The sequence below is a fragment of the Cavia porcellus genome, unplaced genomic scaffold, assembly GCF_034190915.1.
Source record: "Cavia porcellus strain 051 isolate PalLab524CR breed Dunkin Hartley unplaced genomic scaffold, mCavPor4.1 scaffold_26, whole genome shotgun sequence".
Lineage (NCBI taxonomy): Eukaryota > Metazoa > Chordata > Mammalia > Rodentia > Caviidae > Cavia > Cavia porcellus.
The window spans coordinates 16985831-16999910 of record NW_026947509.1 but is presented as its reverse complement, the minus strand read 5'-3'; the positions used below and the strand labels follow the sequence as shown (position 1 = coordinate 16999910).

The following is a 14080-nucleotide window of genomic DNA, read 5'->3' as shown; positions in this document are numbered from 1 at the left end:
CAGAGATAGTGTGGCTGTGCTTCTCTGAACAGACAGGGCAGATGCTAGCTAGTATGGTCACATTTCTTGGGATTGGCTGTGCAAAGGGACATGGCTTTCTTTGTCCTTCTGTGGTTTCCTGCCATGCCTGTTGGTGATGGCCTCACCTGTCAGGCATGACATTCCTGTCTCTTTGTTTTTATGAAGAAAAAAGTGTGGGGGAGGTGGGCACTGTTTATTATGGCTTCTTTATGTGGGCCATGTGCACTCCTTAATTCAGAGAGAGTTTAGGATGGTATGTGGGTATTATGTGAAGCTAGTAAAGACCCAGACCCAAATTAAATATTTTAAAGTTTCTTGATTTTAATCTGTTAAATATTAATACATGTAATTCACACAAATAAATGTGGGTCCTGCAGTAATTTTTAAGTATGTATTGAGACCAAAACGTTTTGGAAATCATTTGTCTTAGTCACTTTTCTATCACTGGGATATAATAACTAATACCTACAACGCAATGAGAGATTTATTTGGCTCATATTTTTTAGAAGATTCAGTCCATAGTTTTCTGGCTCCAGTGTTGGAATGGTGAGATAGAGAAACGCTGTTCACATCAGAGCATCCAGGAAACAGAGAGAAGAGATGAGTTGAGGAGATAGACTCCTAGGTCATTTGTCCAGTGACCTACGTCTTCCAACTCAATCATTTCGCAGCCCTTGAAGCTGTGATGAGTGTAGTACCCCATGCTACAATCACTTTCCAGACACTCCCTCCCCTCCGCCAATATGAGCCTTTGGGGAACATTCCAGGTCTAAACCATACAGTTTTTGTCTGCCCCTCCAGACTCATGGCCATCTTTATGAACAATGTATTTAGCCTATCTCTTAAGCATTGCTCAAGTTTTATTCATTTCACCATTGCTGAAAAGATGGAGTACAAAATCTTCTCTGAGACTTTAAGGCAAATTTTTAGCTGCAGGCCCATGTTAAGAGAAAAAGTTAAACACTGCAGACCTTAATAGCAGAGTAAACATTTTCATCCAAAAAGGGGAAGAATACAAGTATAAAAAGGAATGGGAACAAAGCAAGACCCAAAAGGCAAACATTAAATTGTGTATTCAGCACTCTGGTCAGGTTGTAAAGAGTGAACTTCTAGGAGCTTGAATGACCTTGTCCTGAAGGCATTGCTGGTTCCATTCCTTGTGACCTTTATTTTGGGGTTGGCAAGCTTACTGCCTGTGATTTCTTAAGCCGTTTCTTGCTTTTCCAATTTCTTGGGATCTCCACTTGACCTTTGATTTATTCTTACCATTTATAAACTGCCTTTTCAAAGGCACACTGCTGGCCTCTCAAGGCCTTTTTTGAAGTCTGGATGGAAGCCACCACAGCCCCATAATTCTTACATTCTGTATGCCTGTAAAGCCAGCACATGTGGATGATACCAACCTCTAATTGACAGCTCGAGCAGTAGCTAGAACCTCCTGGACCATGGCTGTAGTGACCTCAAATGTGTGGATGCTGGGAAATTCCTGAACGCTTTGAAAAGTCTTGGGGCTGACTTTTCAAATGAAAGCTTTACAGTTTTCCACCTTTGAATCTGTAAAGGGTGGAGTGTTGCTGATATCTGAGATACTCCCAGCCAGTTTTCCTATTGTCCTGATGCAAGGTAGTTGACTTCTTTATGTTATTTTCAGCAACCATGCACTCCTTTGCTCCAACTTTGTAGGTACTTTATTTTTTGGCAAAACTGGAAACTTTTGAAATAAGCTTTGGGCTCCTCATTTCCAGTTTACATCTGGCTAAAAGCTGCCAGAAATATCTATGTCATAGCCTGAATGTTGGGTTGCTTCAAAATTCCCCTTGCCAGGTTAATTAACTCACTGCTTTTAATCTCAGTTACCCTCTAAGTCTCAGGACATGAACTAAATGTAGACATATTTTCTGCCAGAATGTAATACACATGACTTTGGTTCCAACTGCCAATGGAATCCTTGTCCCAACTGAAATGTTTTGAACCTGGTCTTTGCTGTCTTCATTTCTGTCAGCATTGTGGTCTTTTGATTTTTGACCAGACACACCCATTAAGATTCTACTTGTTCTGGGCTTTCTCTAGCCCAAATGTCCAAACGTTTACAAACTTTCCCATAAACCTTTTCGAAAGGTTTCTAAATCACATGATCAGCTAGAGTCACAGTGATGACTCCACTTTTCTAGTACCAGTTTTCTGTTAGCTTTCTAACTTCTGAGACACAATGTGAAACAACCACAGTTTGAAGGAGAAGAGAGCTTGAATGACCTTCAAACTTGCTTATGTTTTCAGTGTGTGACTCCAAATGAATGTGAAAGAAAGAGACATCATGCCAGAAGGGCACTGCAGAGCAAAGCTGCTTACTTCATGGTAGCCAGAAACAGAGCAGGGGAAGAGTACTGGAGGGGAGCTAGCTAGGGAGCATGTAGAGTACCCAAGTTCACAAGGTCATGCTTCTGTGACCACCAAACAAAAACTCGGGAGCTTGCTTTATTAATTTTCTAGATGTCTCTTAATCCAGTGAAGTTGACAAATCACGAGCCATTTTAAACATTGAAGTTGCCAAAGAAAGTGATAAAAATGTGATACTGTGTAGACTGTAGGAAGGACAGTTTATTATGTGAAAGCTGAGACATGAAGGCAGTGTTATCTTGTCTGACCTTAGATGGTATGTTACTTAGTTGTGTGTCATTGTGATAAGATACCTGAGAGAAGTCAACTTGCAGAAGGAAAGATTTATTTGGGCTCACAGTTTCAGAGGTTTTAGTCCACTGTTACTTGGCCTGGTTGCTTTTAGGCCTGTGGTGAGGAAACACATCATGGTGGAAGAATGTGGCAGAGGACAGCTTTTCAGCTCATGGCAGCCAGGAAGCAAACAGAGAGCTCACTTATGTAACAAAACCCCTTCCTGTTATGGTGCGAATCCATAAGTGGAATAATCTGCATGAGATCAGCCCTCGTGATTCAGTCACTGAACATTGCTGTATTGGGGATCAAGTTTGTTAACCCAGGAGCTTTTGGGAGACATTTTAGCGCAAGACCTTGACAGCTGGGAACATATGCAAATTTTTTTGAGTCTCTACACATTTGCTACTAAGTGCAAAAATGCTATAATTGTTAATTTGAAGGTTATTAAAAAACTTAAGTAGGTAGTCATATTTCCATCACTGTTTGAGATAATTATAAGGATTAAAGCTTTATTTTTGCCCGCAGTTTTGGAGATTCTGGTTCTTAAGTTTAGTCCTATTGCTTTAGGCCTGTGGTAAGGTAGCACATCATGCACAGTGTGTGATGAAGCAGCACTGCTCATGTCATCAGTCAGGAAGCAAAGATCGGAGGAAGTATTTTGGGTCCCACAATCCCCTCAAGGGCTATGACTTTAGAACCTCCCATTAGGGCTCACCTGCTAAAGGGCTCACCTCCCAATGGTACTGACTTGGGGCCCAGGTCTTCAGTGTATATACATAGGGCATATTCTTGATTCAAAGTTGATGAGTTTGCAAGAATGGAGTCTGTAAAGGAGGAGAATTGGATATATTCCCACATAAGTATGTAACCTGAAGTGCGTCACCAGCAGCCAGCAGCCATAGGGCAGTGAGGTAGTTTTGTAGCGTAGTTATTCCCTTGATGGTGGCAACCTACCTTCCCTGAAATCAAGAGCTATATGTTGACAGCTCATAATTCTTTTAACCTGGTATGGTTGCTGGATAAATGATGGGTGAGGTCCACCATATGTCTAACAAAGTGCTTGGCATTTTCATAATAAAGAACAAAGCCCATTTATGTGAAAAGAATGAATCAGTGAATGATTGACTAGCAGGTCACTGGTCACTTTATAGGAACAGAACAGCTTTGTTAAAGATTGCTCCATCTAACCTAAATTTTTCTTTGTATTTATTTATTTTGGTATTAAGAATTGAACCTTAGGCCTCACACATGCCTAGTGCACATTCTACCACTGAACTATACTTCCAACTCTGTGTCTAAGGTTTTAAAATTTAATGTTTAACTCCAAATTAATGTGAAGATTTATATAAAAGAATAAATAAGTTCTATTATATTTGGGTGAATGTTTACATAAGTCAAAGAAAATGATTTAATATGGCATATTAGATGAAGTAGAAACCTCTATTCAGGATGAGGCTAGATAATGCAAGTTCCCTTAGGCAAAATTTTTTCCCATTGATTGATGAGTGGGAGAGATGTGGCCTTGCAACGTAGTTCAGACTGGCCTTGAACTTACTATGTAGCCCAGTCTGGCCTTGAATTTTAGACAGTTCTCCTGAGCCTCTGAAGTGCTGGGATTATAGGTATGTTCCACCATACCTGGCGCTTCCTTTTAATACCAGTTTCTTTTCTGGAATGATTGCTTTTTATATGCTGCAGGATATTAAATCCAGAAATACTGGTCTTGGTATGTAATACAAGGATAATGATTTCATTATTTTAAGTTGCCAGCTGCTCATATGTTATTAAAAACTAAGAAATATTTTATGATACTATTTGTAGCAAATGGCTTTTAGAAATAAATTCAATTAATAAAGTGTAATTTACTATATTTATATTTTATAAAACATTATTAATATACTAGTATATAAAACACTTTCATATAGTAATTATATTCTTCAGACTCCTAGAAGGGTGATTGATTCTAAGGGGGCTCATATCCACAATGGGTTAACCTATGGATGAGTTTGTAGCCGTTAGTGCTTAGGAGGCAGGGCCTAGGTGAGGGCAGTGGATCATAGGCTGTGACCTTGGGGACCATGTCTGGTCCCTGGCCCCATCTTCTCTGGGTTTCCCCACTTTCTGCTTCCTAGATGGTCTGAGCTGAGTACCTTTGCCTGCTGCGCTCCTCTACCATAATGTACCTGCCTTGGAGTCAGCTGACCAGGGACTACAACCTCTGAAACCGTGAACCACAATCACTCTCCTCTTTTAAGTAACGAGTACTGGGTATTTTGTTCTAACAATGGGGAAGCTAATACATGGTCATATTTTCTTTTTACTTTCTAAGCTCTTGAAATGTTCAACACTCTATGCTGTCCTCTCTTTCTCTACCTAAAAACTTCTCTGTTCCTAAAATCGCAACTAAATGAAGGAAAATATTACAACTATGTGTTTAATTCACAGGACGTTGCAAATGTCTTTTCAAAGAATATCCACATTTCATAGCAAGATATTCTCAAACTCAGATGGATGTTTGATAAGTAGATTAGTGACATTGATAACTGGGGACAGTGGCAAGTCTTTTTGACTATACTGCATGCTCACTACCAAATGACCAAACAAGCACCAATTCAAGGCCTTTGCATTAACCCCTACTAATGCTTGTCTAATGGTTATCAGCACATGATAACTGTCTTTGTAAGAATAATTAATACTGTATAAACTGGACGTACTGGCAGTGCTTGTGATGACAGTGCGCTGGGAGATGGAGGCAGCAGAATTCAAGTTTTAACCTTTAGCAATTTAGCGAGACCCTGTCTTAAAATACAGATTAAAGGGGCTGGGGATTTAGCTCAGCAGCATTAGTGCCTGCCTTGCAAGCACGTGGTCATGAGTTTGATCCTTGGTACCAAAAAAAAAAAAAAAAAAAAAATACAGATTAAAAAAGGGCTGGTGTTATAGTTCAATATGAAGGCTCTGGGTTCAATCCTTACAACAATAACAGATTATGTATAATTAATCATAATATATTGGCATGTGTAACATTTAATTTCATGTCTCATTCTTTAAAACAAATTTAAAAATTTTTATTTTTTTGCAGTGTTGTGGATCAAACCCAGGGCCTCACCCATGACAGACAAGAGCTCTATCGTTGGGCTACTTTTACAACTCTGCTTCTTCTTTTAAGATTACTCTGGGACTAGGTAGTTTTGTTTTTCTTTTTTAAAATAAGCTTTAGTTGAAAAAAGAAAAAAAAAAGTGTGAAAAAAAAAAAAGAATTGGAGCTGGAGATTTAGCTCAGTGGCATAAGCACCTGCCTTGCAAGCAGGCGGTTGTGAGTTCGATCCCCGGTACTAGTAAAAAGAAAAAAAGAAAAAAAAAGTGTAAAATAAGCTTTAGTGTCATTTTATTCTCCATAAAAGAGATTTAATTATTTGAAATTTCATTATTCTTTACTTTTAGGAGAACTTTAGGCAACTTCTTGTTGAAAGTTAAAGAGAGCTGGCCGGGCGTGGTGGCGCGCGCCTGTAGTCCCAGCTACTCGGGAGGCTGAGGTGGGAGGATCGCTTGAGTCCAGGAGTTCTGGGCTGCAGTGCGCTATGCCGATCGGGTGTCCTCACTAAGTTCAGCATCAATATGGTGACCTCCGGGGAGCGGGGGACCACCAGGTTGCCTAAGGAGGGGTGAACCGGCCCAGGTCGGAAACGGAGCAGGTCAAAACTCCCGTGCTGATAAGTAGTGGGATCGTGCCTGTGAATAGCCACTGCACTCCAGCCTGGGCAATATAGTGAGACCCTGTCTCTAAAAAAAAAAAAAAAATAAATAAATAAAAAGAAAGTTAAAGAGAGCTGGAGCATAGATCAGTGAGTGGACAAGCACTTGCTCAGCATGCCTGAGGGTCTGGGCTCAATCACCAGCGCATGAACAAACAAAGGAATGATAAACAAAGCAAGGTACTTAATGTAAAATCCAAGTTCCGATATTTAAAGCAGGCAAAGGAACAGGCTTCCAGGCCTCTGAAAGGAACAAATTACCATAGTTAGTAAATTTGGCTTCTGGTTTTCTCATAACTGAATTTAAAATAGAAACATAGTACGAATAAGTTTCATTTCCTCAACAGAGGAAGCACGGCAGATAATTATTCCAGAATGGCAAAAATTTCCTGGAACTGGACTCAAGGTGAATATCTTTTTTTTCTTTTGTGGCTTTTTGAAGGTCACAAGTAATGGCATATAGATGGAAATATAGATCAACTATTGTTATGTCTTCTACAGAATTTTAACTTTTTTATTTTTTAAAATTTTATTTTAAAGCAGATAAAACAAAATAAAACCAATCAAAACAAACCAATGTAAGAAATACAGGACTTAAGAACATTACAAAATCGACAATAGTTGCCATAATGCCTTTTGATGTCTTTAAAATAGCTGCAGACAACCTCAGACGTATAGTAAACATCAAACGGAACAGAACAGAATGAAATAATAAAACAAAATGATGAGTGCAATAAAGGACTTTAAAACAAGTCCAGAATTTTAACTTTGATGCTGTTCATGTTTTTGCACTGTCATATTTGTACTAGCAATATTTACATACATAAATGGTTTTCAGTCTTTCACGAAGTCAGATTTTTTTCTTCCCAATGTTCCTGTTATTGTAGATTTCAAGAATTTTAGAAAAATGTAATGCATCTCTTAGATTATCAGACTTGTGTTACTAGACAGTACTGAAGAAATTTCCCATTTAGAAACACAGGTAGCATAAGTAGAAAAAATTTCTTCTTTTGTTCAGTTTGGTCACAGCTTTCTTTAGTCTACTTATGCTTTGCTTAGAAAAAAAGCCAGCTGTACTTTAATATCCTTATGTCATTGGTTTTTAATTATTAGCTATCAAAGTGACCTACAACTTGCACAGCCTTCTCTCAGAATATTGTTAACATAATAAGGAAAATTTAAATCTATGCTCTTATAAAAATGTTAATATACTCCTTAACTTGTTACAGGTACTCATAGTGTAAAGCAAACAGAATGTTAGGAGTCGCAATTGCGTTTTAATATGCCTGAAAGTTTAACAGTCCCATATGATTTTAATTTCCACAAATGAAATCTACAAAAACTTTTTTACTACTCTAAACTTAGAGCGTTTTGAATCAGAACCTCTTTGAGGTCAGTGAGTCTGATCAAATTAATAATATAGTACTAGAAATTTCAGTGAATGTGGATTCAGTAGTAAAAATTTCTGTAAATGTATAAAACACAAGATGCTAGCCAAAAGTTGAAATTAGAACCAAGTATTGTGGGTATATGTGGATTTCCAAAAGTGGTGCCACTAAATGGTCTGTGTGACTGAATGGGATGAACAGATTTGTAGCACATTGTAGATTTTGCTAATTTAGCAACCAGTGAAAAGGCATTCAAGAAACCTTTTTTCTAACATTGCATAGGAATAGATGAATTTTTCTTGAAATGCAATTAGTAGCCTCAGTTTTAGCTTTGGGTGTGATACTCTGAATGTTCACACACTCTATAGCACTTTTATCAGTAGTCACTTATTCCCACTTTAGAGTAAGAGACTGAGTCTAAGACAGCTTTAAAGGTTTTATTTCTAGTATAGGTGGGTGTAGTGTGCAGATTTTGAACTCTGAACTGCCAAAACTATTTACTTGCTTTTCCTTAGAGCAGTGATACCATCCTGTTCTGTTTACTGTTTATCCATGAAAGTGATGTTTTCTTCATGTGAACTTGGGTCCTGTGTAGTCTGTGCTGTTCCTTAGAATAGTTTTGTCTTGCAGCCCATTCTGCAGGTGGTATATACTCACCTGTTCTGCTTGGTTCTCAGTGCCTCTGCAGGGGCCAAGCACCCCACAGTGGCCAATCACTGACAATTGTCAGATTGACAACTGAATTTTGTTTCATTGGTTGCTACAGTCTCCACAACTATCATTTAGTTTAGGAGACTGAGGGCATTGGAAAGGGAAGTACCCAAGTAAGTAATCTGCCTTTGCTAACACTAACTCGTTCAAAATATTTTGCTGTGCCTTTCCTTAAGTGCTAATTTCAATTTAAATTGCTTATAGTTCTGGGAAGACATGGTACTAGTGAATCAGGGATTCATTTTCTCTGAAGTATTAGCCATTGCATTTCCTTAGTTTCTATAGTAAATGTTAGAAATATGAAATAAAGTGATAGGGAACATAGCAATAAATTCTGTTTTCCAGTGTTATAACACTATATTATTTTGACCACATCTGCTGGTTTGTATTAAAGAGTATTTATTTAATAGTTGAGTGGTGGATGTAAATCTGTTTAATTTTGAAAAAGGCCTTTGGGCCCAAACTAATATAATTACTATCTAGGAACAAAAATGAAAAGTCTCTTTACTGTATTGTTTTGAATGTTTGTGCCAGAGGGAGAGCTTATGTTTAGCATTTTCCAGCATATTTTATTTTATTAGAAAGTAATTGCACTAGCTTGGTAGAATAGCATAATTTTAATTGGGATTTTTTTCCTAGCGTAAAATTTCATTTGCTTCAGAAAATTCCATGGAGAATATTCACATATTTGACTACATGACATCAATATTTCTAATGAATCCGCATGTTTAGATTTCAAAGATGTTTGCATATATAAGAGTTTTGTAAGGAGATATTATTTCTGTGGTCTCTGTCTTAAAAATTAGATTTAGACCCTATTTTTTGGCTTTTATCTATTAAAAAAGATACATTTTTGTTCTTGGGGTTTATTCTTTTTATTTTTTTGTCTTTTTCTTTTTTGTCGGTACCAGGGATTGAACTCACGACCGCACACTTGCAAAGGCAGGCGCTTATGCTACTGAGCTAAATCCCCAGCCCCATCTTTGGGTTTATCCTTAAGAGCTTGCCCATCATAGTGTTGACTGTCCCTTATATGCAGTATTGTTCTAAAGAGCATTGCATGTGTCAATTGTGTGAACAACCATTCCATATGAATTCCATTTAGAAATCTTTAAAACTTGTTTTAAGGCATTTGTGGTAGAAAGTCACATATCCTCAAATCAAAAAACTTTTTTAAAAGCAATTTTATGTAATTTACCCTAGTGTTTTTCTTAGCTTTCTTCCCACAAGTCATATTGATCAATAATCAATTAAATTTTGGTTCTTAACATATTGTTCAGTATGTAAAATTGTTAGAGATCTGAAGCCTGAAATGAGAGGTTGTAAAGATACTAGGGTTATTTCTGACTGTAGGGCTGTATTCCACTTGGACTCCGGTTGTTTCCTACTATACAGGGCCGTGCTTCACCTAGAGGAGTGTGCCTTAGAGGACGAGAGGGTTGCTGGGCTTCCCTATGAGTCACAGCCTGTGCTTGCGCTCAGAGGGTCAGTGGTGAGCCTGCTACCTTCTCTAGTGGGATGGTTGCTGAAGAATTTAGGTCCTGGTCACCCTGGGAGACCTCTAGGGGATCTGGGCACATTAGAAAGAGGTTTGTACAAGTATGAAGTTTTTCTCTGTTGGAAGTTTAAACTGGATTCTGCAGGTGCTAGAAATAGGAGAAATTTGAGAATGAGTAACACTTGTTTTCCATATGTGTTCTAGGAGATTTCTTTCCTTTTGTTTGATAACTGGTCATGATTTAGAGCAGAGTTGCTAAACAGTGGAACACTGTTTCCTTCCTGAAACCTAAGAAGATCAGAGATGTTCCTTTAAATAATATTCCTCTAGTGAAGATTTAAGGGGCCCAAGTAATCTCTTTTGATATCTATAGATAATTTGTACTCTTTACCCTTATCTAGTTCCTTATATACTGAAAAACAATTAATTTTGCTTAATTTTTATTTCCTTTTCAGTAACTTAGGCTGTTGGAGAAACCCACTATGGCCAGCCTATTGTATACTTGGAAGAAAAGATTTAATTTATTATGGTCCATGAACTGTGTTGTCTGTGACACTGAGTAACCAAAGAATTTTTTATGATTTGACTGTTCTGTAGCAGCAAAAGTTTATATAAACAAATGGTAAGAGATTGCTTTTTTGCTTATTTTTGTTATTTATTTTTTAAAAATGAGTTGCTTTAAGATCTTTTTATTTTGGTACAAATAATATTAATGTCTTCTCTTAGTTGGAGATAAAATACTGTTTCTCATTTTTTTAAAATTTTATTTAAGGAGAAAAAAAAGCAGAGAAAGGTACAAATAATATTAATGTCTTCTCTTAGTTGGAGATAAAATACTGTTTCTCATTTTTTTAAAATTTTATTTAAGGAGAAAAAAAAGCAGAGAAAGGGTACAAATTATACAGATTGACAGAAAAATAAACAGTCGGAAATCACTAGTTAATGGATTACATATTGTCATCTTAGAAATAATTGTTCAAATCACAAAATTAAAGCTTGTAAAGTGGACACTGCAACAATGATATTGCAAACAGTTCTGTTCAATGATCCAATAAAACTCTGTGATATCATTTTCTATCTTATACACTTAAATATACATGCAGTTATATAGTTTAGAGCACTTTCTTTTCCTCTCTTTTGTACAATGACTATTATACATTTTGGGTTTCATTGCTCCTACGGTTCTTATTACTTTTTTGGAAGAGAGTAAAACCAAATGTGACATAACAGAACAGAATCGGTCAAATCAAAAGGGTGGACATAATAGATAATGTAAAAACATAATACAAGGTGATCAACAATGGTTACCATAATGCCTCCCGCTATCTCTAATAGAATTGTCTATATCATTAGTTATAATAAAAGTGAACAAAACAGTAAAGAACAAAACCGACAAAACCAAAACATTGGAGACATTGTAGGTCTTCAAAAGTAGATAAAAGTCAATGAGAATGGGCGTTATAATGAATCTCATTATCTTCACAGCTGATGCCTAAACTTTCGAACCTGATACTATCCAGCAAAACAGAATAGGGGAACATCAGTCAAAAACAAGATGGTGAGAGTAATACAGGGCTTTAAATCGAGATAATGGAAAGTCAAAGTGGGTTAATATAATATATCCTGCTATTCTTATTTATTTTTCCCTTAATTAAAAGGATAAAAATAAAAAAGTAAATAATGGAGTGGAGATTGAGATAAAAGAGGGCATAACAGCAAAACAGCGCAGATCAAAACATAACCATTTAAGCAGAATAGTGTTTCACCATCAGATAATCCCGACATAAAAGTAGTTACCATATTGTCTCTTTCCTTGAAATCCTTGAGTACAACTTCGTATACTGTAGCATTAAGTATATCAAAGCAATGTAAAACCATTTAAGAGAATGACAGCATTACAGAGTATTTAGAATCGACTAACAGAAAATGAACAATGGTTTCTGTATAATCTCCTTGTCTTTAAAAGGTTTTTGCTTATACTATCGTACATAATAAAATCCAATAAGATACAACCGATTTAGACCAATGGAGACAGAAGAACAAAAGCTTGATGAGACTTCAAAACAAAATGATACTAAATCCGTATTACCTATTAAGATGTCATTTTCTCCAAAATAGCTGTTCCTATCATCCAATCTTCTCTGCCTCATTTCTGTTGAGCTCTTTTTCTGTCAGTAGTTGTTAGTTTGTCTTCTTCATTTTGTTCTCTGCTCCATTTGTTGTGGCCTCCCCGCCACTATTTCTGGATTCTTTGTATTTTTCTTTTTTTAGAATATCCTGCAATACTCTCTGTAGAGTTGAATTGGTGGTTGCAAATTCCCCCAGTTCCTCTTTATCCTGGAAGCACCTTGTTTTTCCATCAATTTCCAGGGACAGTTGTGCAGGATATCTCAATCTTGGCTGGAGATTATTATCTTTCAAAGCTTGAATTATTTCCCCCCACGCTCTTCGTGATTTGATGGTTTGTGCAGAGAAATCTGCTGTAATTCTGATGGGTGTTCCCTTGTAAGTGGTCTGTTTCTTGTCTCTGACAGCTTTTAATATTCTGTTCTTGTATTGAATTTCTGGAATTTTTATTATTATATGCCTAGGTGTTGCTCTGTTTGGGTTTTAGGTAGCTGGGGTCCTGTATGCCTCATACATCTGAGTATCTTTACCTTTTGCTAAATTAGGAAAATTCTCCTGGATTATTTCTGTGAGTAGCTTTTGTAGTTCATTTGATTGTGTCCCTACTTCTTCTTTTATGTTCTTAATCCTTAAGTTATGGCTCCTCTTATCATCTTCTTGTCTTTGTATTTTTGCTGTTTGTTTCTTTGTTATTTTTAAGAAGTTTTTCATTTCATTCTCCCGTATTACAAATCTGCCCTCCAGTTCAGATAGTCTGTCCTTAGTTTCTTTCAAGCTGTTATGCCAGTTTTCAATAGACTTCTTAGTTTCTTGGTAGTCCCTTTGAACCTGCTTCACGTATTCTATGCTTTCTCTGTTTTCTCCATCAAACAATTCTCCCCTCTTTTTCTGTTCTTCCATTCCACCCTCTGTTTTTTCTTGGGTGGTGCTTTGCATTTCTCTTAACTATTCTGCGTACTTCTAGCTTCAGGTCATTGATAACTTCATTCCTGAACTGATCTATGAGGCTCTCTATATGGCGCTTTATGTCTATTGGTGCGGTGTCCACTATTACCTGTTTCTCAGAATTGGGGGCTGAGGAGCCTTTCTTGTTGCTGCCTCTTCCCATATTCTCTGTTCCTTATATATGCAAGCTTATATAAGAGGCCCAGCTTCTCTCCCTTTCAGCCACAGCCTGATTGAATTGCGTTGGTTAGGTGTTCCCGCCTACCGCAGCTCACCAGGAAGTTCCAGACCAGGCAGCCTACGCGGGGCCTTCCCCTCCCGGCCACCATCAGGCTCTGGGATCTGGGTTGGGCTAGCCTACTGGGTCCGCCAGCAGTGTCACATAGGCTAGGCACTTTTCACCAATCCCGCCTGAGAGGGGGATGTGTGGCTGAAGTCACCACTGCGCCCTGCTCTTGCAGGACTGCCCGGGCCCAGAACGTCCTCCTCTGGAGTCAAACTGTGGTAGAGTGTCAGTTTCTCTCACTCACCTCACCACAAGTCAGTGTACGCCTCCCTGCCCGTCCTGTTTTCGACTCCGTTCGCAGATTCCCGTTCTCAGAGCTTCCACGTGTCTCTCTCCTTGCCGAGCCGATGTAGAGGCAGCCAGCCGCCGCGCAGCGGGAAACCCAAATCGCAGCTTCCAATTGCGCGGGCTCCAGCCTCCACACTGAGGCTTTTCTGTTCCTGTTTTAGCACCAGGACTGCATTCCAAGTTGGTTTTTCTCAGCCCAGTTCTTTCCTGAGTCAGCAGAGCGTATCTTCACCTGCTTATGTCTCTTTACTCCGCACCCTTCCTGACTTCTGAGCCGAGCCTTTCACAGAGCCTCCGTAGTAGCTGTTATCTGTCCGCCATGTTCTCCCGGAAGCCCCCTGTTTCTCATTTTTGAAGTGAAGGGAGAAAGTGAAGGGAAAAAATCACT

The 14080-nt window shown here is 38.1% G+C and overlaps 1 protein-coding gene across 8 annotated transcripts in view; it reads left to right on the top strand.

Annotated features, from left to right (window-relative positions):
- The window catches only part of Smyd3 (SET and MYND domain containing 3), a 715019-nt gene that overhangs the window by 147944 nt on the left and 552995 nt on the right, over window positions 1-14080 (top strand). Inside the window, exon 1 of one of the 8 annotated variants that reach the window (XM_063236769.1) lies at window positions 10502-10668. The exons of the other annotated variants lie outside the window; for them this stretch is intronic. The gene's annotated coding sequence lies outside the window, so the exon portion shown is untranslated. Of the gene's footprint in view, window positions 1-10501; window positions 10669-14080 lie in introns of those variants that run through there. 8 annotated transcript variants of the gene reach the window in all.